At 54.5% G+C, this 6835-nt stretch overlaps 2 long non-coding RNA genes across 3 annotated transcripts; one reads left to right on the top strand and one right to left on the bottom strand.

The window, feature by feature from the left end:
• Window positions 1-246: 246 nt before the first annotated feature.
• Window positions 247-5403, top strand: LOC122232764. 2 transcript variants are annotated; one of them, XR_006210159.1, is made up of 4 exons: window positions 249-685; window positions 1009-1473; window positions 4439-4541; window positions 5303-5403. It is a non-coding gene; the product is annotated as an uncharacterized LOC122232764 (long non-coding RNA). The 2 variants fall into 2 exon arrangements; XR_006210158.1 differs by lacking the exons at window positions 4439-4541; window positions 5303-5403 and having other exon boundaries at window positions 247-685; window positions 1009-1508.
• On the bottom strand, window positions 3425-5780 carry LOC122232765. Its single transcript, XR_006210160.1, has 3 exons — window positions 5638-5780; window positions 3978-4294; window positions 3425-3518 (listed from the first exon to the last, which is right to left on the bottom strand). It is a non-coding gene; the product is annotated as an uncharacterized LOC122232765 (long non-coding RNA).
• Between the last annotated feature and the right edge of the window lie 1055 nt (window positions 5781-6835).

Here is a 6835-nt window from a genome sequence, read left to right as displayed (position 1 = left end):
CTCTTTTATTTTTTACCTGTTTGCATTGCCCGATTATTTCTCAGTTTTTGTTTTGTTTTGTTTTGTTTTTACAGAATGGATGGCTAAAGACTGGGAGCTCCGTTTCGAGTTGTGCGACCTTGGGTAGGCCATGTTATTTCTGAGCGTCCGTCTGCTCGTTTGGATTATGAAATAGCACTCTAATGCGTGCTTGTGAGGGTCTTTGTGACGCAGTGAGGTCTATGGAGCTCCCGTTACAGGGCCTGGTTCCCAGCGGGTGCTCAGTAAATGCTGGTAGTAATTGGTCGGGAGCCATGTAAGGAGAGCCAGGGAGGGAAAACATCTGGGCTTTCGGAAGAGCCGTGCACAGCTTCGTCTAGACTGCTGCTTTGGGCAGGCCGTTCCCACCGACCCGGCTTCCCTACCTCGGCCGAGTCCCCCAGACCCTCCCTGGGGAAGACCGGCCACCCGCGCCGGCAACCGAAGGACTTCCTGAGACCTAGGAGAGAAGCAACATGGCCCAGCAGGCCTCAGTAGCATCTCCTTCCCGGCAAATCTCAGAGGCTTGTAAGGCCTCCGCCTACAAAGGGGCCTGAGGCCTCGGCCTGCGTTCAGTGCGGGAACCTCCTGCACAGCGTCTTACCACGGGACCCCAGGAGTGGAGACCTGGTGGTTTTGCCTTATGCAGCAGCTGTTCCCTTTTCCGGTAACAGCACCCCATTCGTCTCACCGAGTCCTCCGCCAGGCCTAGTCTTCCCAGTTTGAATGGGGCTGACGGCCCCTTCCTCGCGGCTGGAGGTGGGCACCACCCAGGCCTGAGCCAATCGAACACTCCTGCCCTCTGCCTACAGTGATTGGTTCGGCGATGACCCAATCTAGCCAATGAGAGTCAGACCCAGGATTTTGGTTCGGACTATCCCCCGTAACAGAATGGGCTGGGATCCGCTGTGGTAACACAGCCCTGAGATCTTAATTGGGGTGGATCAACTCCCATGAGCATAAAATAACAAAGGTGTATTTCCTCCTCAGGCTCCAAGTTCAGCTGGGGCTGGTGGGCGCCCTGCCCCCGCCTCCTTCATTCAGAGAAGTACCATCCAGGACATCATCAGACACCATAGCAGAGGAAAGGCCACTGGAATCAGATGGGCCTGACTTTACATCTTGACTTTTCTGCTTAAAGCAAGGGGCCTGCCTGACCTGCCCGGTGCATAGCTGTTGCTCAGAGAGTATCAACTTCCTGTTGTCCAACTTCTCCATCCGTTGTGTGTCCAAATTGGATGTTCAAGGCTTGGCGCAAATGCCTGCCTCTCCACGAGGACTTCTCAACCCACCTCATTGCTCACCGCTTCTCCATCATCCTCGCGCAGAGGGAAGCACATACTGGGGGCCGTCGTCTGTGCCCCTTCAGTGTCCAGCAAAGCCCCAAGCGCTTAGTAGGCGCTCTGCTCAGTACTCTCGATGTGACTTGGGGCACTTTACCGTGCCAGGCGCATAGTAGGTATTAACATGGGCACCCAGTGTCAAGCATATAGTGTCGTCCTGCCTTGTGTCCCCTCCTGCGCGATTGCCAGCCGCGTGTTTTCCAGACGTTATCCCCCCAACACCTCACCGCAGCCACCGGCCTCTTGTACCTTGAGACCTAGAGTTTGTGACCGGGAGTTGCCACTAAGCTATCATTTGCTGAAATGGGTGGGGTGGGGTGCGAGGGCCTTGCAGGGATGATCCAGGGCCCAACTGCCCTGTGGGGGTCATCAGGGGTCAGCGAGCAGAGACTTGGCTTATGAATTTCCTCCCCTGGCCCCAGACAAAGAGGGAAGTCTTTGGCAATGCGGTTACCTTGGCAACTCTTTGTGCTGGCGAGTGGGAGAGGGGGAGGGGGACGGCTGGGGGAAGGGGGGGGTAGCTTCTGGGGGCGGGGCAGGAGCTGGAGGGGAAATCCCCCCTTAAAGCAGGGAATGACTGGCTTCTGCCTTGTGGGCAAAGTGAAGGGAGCCCTCCCACCACGGGATGGAGACTGGTCTGGGTGGGAGTCCTGTCTGTCCTCCTCTCCCCTCTAGAAATTTCTTCCAGCTCCTCTAAAAACATGCCAGGGGACTAGGTTGGAGCTCTAGCCCTTCCTCTAACTTGCTGTGTGACCTTGCACAAGTTTCTCTCTCTGTCTCTCTGAACCTCCGTTTCCTCTCCTAGAAAACGGGTTAATAATCCACAGGGTGGCTGTAAGGATGCGATCTGACTGATGTAAAGGTACTGGGTCCCTGCTAAGTGTTAGCGACCTGGGGGCTGTTTTTCATCTGGTTGCCTCTAGCTGGCTGGGCAAGTGACTACCATAAAACAAGGGTGGACATTTCTACGTCACGTGCCTGGAGCTAAGTGGATGTGCCTGGTAACCATGGTTTTTGATGTTCCTGCCAGATTCTTGACCTGGAGTGGGCGTGGTGGGAGAGTCATTACTACTGAGAGTTAGGGGTCACCTCAGTGTAGCTGGGGAAACTGAGGCCCAGAGTGGGTGAAAGTCTAAGGTGACCTTGAGGGAAAGACCTGCGGCTCTGTGCTCTGGGTTCACTGGCTCCAGCTGCAGTCCCAGGCATACCCCCAGGAGCTAGCGTCCCTTCCTGGGAAGGTGGGCAGAGGTCTGAGTAGGGGACATATTTGGAGTAGTGTGGAAACCTTGGCTTCCTGAGAGCAGGAATGGAGTAGGAGACCCCTCTGCCGGGGTGGGGTGGCCTCAAGGCCGTGGCCTGCCATGATGGAGGAACCCCGCATATCCATTCGCTGACGTGTCCTTGGGCCATCTGGAGGGCGCGGTCACGGTGGAAGGAAGGTGCTTCCCATGGACAACTGGCATCCCGTTTAGTACTCTGGTCGGGGAGGGGGAAGGCAGAGGGGTTTGTATTTAAGGCTGTGGGAAATCTGGCTGTGCCTCTCCACATGTGTAAAACCCTCTATGGTTCCCTAGCACCCCAGCAAAACCCATAAATTCTCACCATGGCTTCAAGGTCACGATCGGTCCGGCCCTGCTCACCTCAGCGGACCCATCACCCCCTGTGCTGCCACATGCTCACTTCATCCCCCGTTCCCCCCCCCCCCCCCCGGATGTTCAGTCTCCTCCCTCTGACACCTTTGGCTCATGATTTCTTCTCTCTGGAGCATTCAGCCTCTCTCCCCAGTATGACTCATCCCACGCATTCTTTCTGGCTCAGCTTAAATGTCACCTCCTCCAGGAGGTTTTCCTTGATCCCCCAGGTCGGTCAGGTGCTTCCTCTGGGGACTCCCAGCCCCCTGGACTTTGCCCATCACTCTGCTTTGATGACCTGTTGCCTCTTCCCTGCCCCAGACTATGAGCTCGGCGAGGGGGAAAGCACCTCCATTTGCCCATGTCTACTTGTTCATCACCAAATTCTCGGTGCCAAGAACGGCCAGTGTCAGCCCAGAGCAGACACCCAGTAGAAATCTGTTTAATAAGCAGATGAGGCAGGAAACCGTGACACTTTCGGCGAGAAGAGCAAATCGGCAGAGCTTGGCTGCTGGTGGGGCAGGATCTGGGGCAGAGAGAATCCTGATTCAGACAGGATGTCCTCTCCCTATGCCTCAAAGCCCCCCAAGCAACCCCCCCATTCCATCCTACCCCTGCTGGCCTGGGTGTGGGACCTGGTGACCAGACGGCTGGGAAGGAGGCTTGGTTGGCACCCTGCAAAGTTCCCTGCCTGTCTCCTGTCTCCTGTCCCCCAGGCTTCACCTGGGGACGGGGCGTCCAGGCACCTCACAGTCACTTCCCTGCCCCATGGTCTGCCAGGGGCACCAATTTCTGCAGAAAATCTTAATAGAAACCTCTCCAACTATTTTTCTGCCTCCAGGAGGCATTAGGAGCTTCAGAATGCTCTTTTGCCCCACAAGTTGGGCACGTAGGCAACGCTAAGAGCTTGCTCTCTGCTCTTTTCACCACGGCTTTGGTGACCACCAGGGACGCCACCACGCAGTGAGCCAAATGCATCAGTTACCTGCTGAGTGCCTTTCCCACGGCTGCTTCCTCTTCTTTGCCACCACCCTGCGGGGTCGGTCATTTCATTCGCTCCACTTAGAAATGGAAGGAATGGAGATCCAGAGAGGGGAAGAGGTTTGCTGGGGTCACTTGCTGGAGAAGGTTGGAGCCGGGGTGCATGCCCACGCCTGTCCCATCCAAGACCCCTGAGCGGAGGCATTGTGGAGGTGGGCACCAGAGCCGGCTGCCCTGCTTGAGGTGAGGCCCTTCCACGTACAGGGGTGTCTTCTTCGGCAGGTGGGTTTACGTCCCTTCACTGTGCCTCAGCTTCCTCATCTGTAGAATGGGCACAATAATAGCCTCGACATCACTGGCTTATTGTGATGGGCGAATAGTGGAGAAAAGCGTTTGGCCCAGGGCCGTACGCACGGCGTGTTCAGTAACGTTAGCAGTCCGGGTTAATTCAACACGTCTTTTCAGGTGCCTGCTGGATGCTGGGGGCTCCCGCGAGGGGGCCAGGGCAGACCCCATCCCCACCGTCACGCGCTTACATTTGGGTTCTTGCCAAGCGACAAGGTAGAAGGTAATAATTTCTGAGCTTTGACCTACTGTGCACACATCGACCCACTCAACAGATATGAGCTGACTACCTACTATGTGCTGGGCTAGGCGTAGAGGAACAAGAGGCTGGCTCCCCCTTAGGTGGAAGACAGAGTGGAGGTGGGAGGCTGAGATGAAAACAATCAGTGTTCCAGGGAAGCATGTGAGGGGGATAATGAATATGGAAGGAGGGAGTCCGAGAGAACCTTCAGTAGGCTGAGGCCCAGAGGACGGATAGGACCTAGTCTGGGGAGGAAGGGGGGTCTAGGTGCAGGGCACAGCGTGTGCAAAGGCACGAAGGGAGTTGTCTGGCTGACTCACATTCCACCTCGTGGCTGGTGGACTCCTCTATTACGCTTGGCTATGCCTTCTCTCAAGTCTGCAAATCGAGTGTGAACGTAAGAACTTTGAAGTCTCATCGGCCGTGACCTTGATTCTCTTTAAATCCTTTCACACATATCATCTCCTTTAATCTGCACACAAATCCTGTTGGTGTGGTTATACAGATATAGGGACAGGCCGTCGCTTTCCTCATTTTCAGCATCCGACTTTGGCTCACGTCATAATCTCACGGTTCATGGGTTGGAGCCCCGCATCGGGCTCTGTGCTGACAGCTCAGATTTTGCTGCTTCGGATTTTGTGTCTCCCTCTCTCTCTGCCCCTCTGTTGCTCACACTCTGTCTTTCTCTGTCTCTCAAGAATAAATAAATGTAAACTTTTTTTTTTTTTTTTTTTTTTTTTTAGGTAGGCTCCATTTTCAGCCCTGAGCATAACACCAGGCTTGAACTCAGGACCTTGAGATCGAGACCTGAGCTGAGATCAAGAGTGGGATGCTTAACCGACTGAGCCACCCAGGTGCCCCAGCCACGAACGAGTTTTTAAAAACATGTGTCATGAGATATTTGGGATATACTTACACTCCAAAAAATTATTTGCTGTTTCTCTGAAATTCAAACATCATAGAATATCCTCATATCCTTCTGTTTTATCTGGCGGTGTCTGACCTTGGTTGTGTTCGTTTTTTTCCCCCTGAAAATAAAGGCAATGATAATCACCGTCTGGATTTCGTGAGGACCTACCGTGTGCCAGGCTGTGTGCTAAACTGAGAGTTTTTGAGCACTGAACGATGGCCCGCGGTCCGCAGTTCCTGGCGCGGCCACGCGGTGTCGCCCTCCGCCCGCGGTACCAGGGAGGCGGCGGGGGCGGCCGGGCGCGCGCGGCCCATTCATCACCGCGCGGCCGCGGCGCGCAGACAATGCGGGGAGCGGCCCTTGCCCGCGCCCGCGCGGCTGTCGGTACAAAGGAAGCGCTGTTAACACGTGTACCGTAATGGGCTCCCCCACGGCCTCTTCCCGGGCTGCCCGCTCCCAGCCTGACGGATGGCCCGAGCCATCCATCTAAATTATGTCATGGGCGATGAGCATCCTCTTCTGTCCACTCCGTCCCGCAGCCGGGGCCAGGCTGGGCCTCTGGTGGCGGAGCACCCTGCCCCGGGTGACCCGGGTGGCCTCCCACGCTGGGGAAAGGAGCCTTGTACAGGGTGAGCGCCTACTGTGTGAGGGGCTCCAGCCTCTGCCTTCTTGGTCTGCATGCAAAGCGGTGCGGTTTATTGGCCCACTTTGCAGAAGGGGAAACTGAGGTCTGGAACTGGAAAGTCTTCCTTCTAGGGTCACGTGGCTCTGGGGTTTGCCAGAGATGTTTTTTTTTTTTTTTTTGTCCCCCCCCCCCAGCTTTATTGAGATGTAATTCACATACATCACATTCACGTGTATTTGAAATGTACAGTTCCATGTTTGTTTGTTTTTTTTAAGTCTAGTCACAGCCTTGTGTAGCTATGGGCACAGTCCTATTTTAGAACATTTTAATTACTCTGAAAATACCCCCTACCTGTTAGCAGGCACCCCAGCTCCCCTCTCCCCCTAGCTCTTGGTAACAGCTGATCTATTTCTGTCTGTAGATTTGCCTGTTCTGGGCATTTCGTGTAAATGACTCATCCACTATGTGACCTTTTGTGACAGGCTTATTTCACTTAACAGAGTGTCTTCAAGGTTCGTCTCTATTGCAGCATGTGTCTGTACTTCATTCCTTTTTATGGCTGAATAATATTCCATTGTATGGATGTGCCACATTTGTTTATCTGTCTGCTGATGGGCATGTGGGTTGTTTCCCCAAAATGCTTGTTTCTTTGTTTGTTTGTTTATTTATTTAGGGAGGGCGCAGAGGGAGACAGAGAGAGAATCCCAAACAGGGTCTGTGCTATGAGCACAGAGCCCGATA

Source organism: Panthera tigris, chromosome D3 (assembly GCF_018350195.1).
Source record: "Panthera tigris isolate Pti1 chromosome D3, P.tigris_Pti1_mat1.1, whole genome shotgun sequence".
In the NCBI taxonomy this organism is placed as follows: Eukaryota; Metazoa; Chordata; class Mammalia; order Carnivora; family Felidae; genus Panthera; species Panthera tigris.
This window is presented reverse-complemented; position numbering and strand designations above follow the sequence as displayed.